Raw genomic sequence first — 363 nt, 5'->3', positions numbered from 1 at the left:
GGGGCGGGGGGTCCAGCTTCGGTTATTTCGCTATTTATTTGTTTGGGGACAGGACCCTGCTCAGGCAGGACCGGAGCCTGTTAGACTTCCACCGCAGCCAGCAGCACCGGGAGATCTCCCGTGTAACGGAGCCAGGCTGGCAGCTGGTGTCGCGCCCGGCCGTGCAGCCAAAGCCGGGCTTTAATTGTGAACTCTCCGGTCTAAAACTTCCAGCTCTTGGCGAGATAGGAAGCGCCGGAAAGGAAAGCTTGAGTGCTTGCCTTGCCTCACCACTGCAAAGGGGCAGGTTCTGGGTTTTCTCTTTGGTTCGGTGGGGGCTTTTTGTGGCCCGGGCGTGTTGAAGATGGACCAGAGGTTGAGAAA

Source organism: Antrostomus carolinensis, unplaced genomic scaffold (genome assembly GCF_000700745.2).
Source record: "Antrostomus carolinensis isolate BGI_N321 unplaced genomic scaffold, ASM70074v2 scaffold51403, whole genome shotgun sequence".
Classification (NCBI taxonomy): domain Eukaryota; kingdom Metazoa; phylum Chordata; class Aves; order Caprimulgiformes; family Caprimulgidae; genus Antrostomus; species Antrostomus carolinensis.
This window is presented reverse-complemented; position numbering follows the sequence as displayed.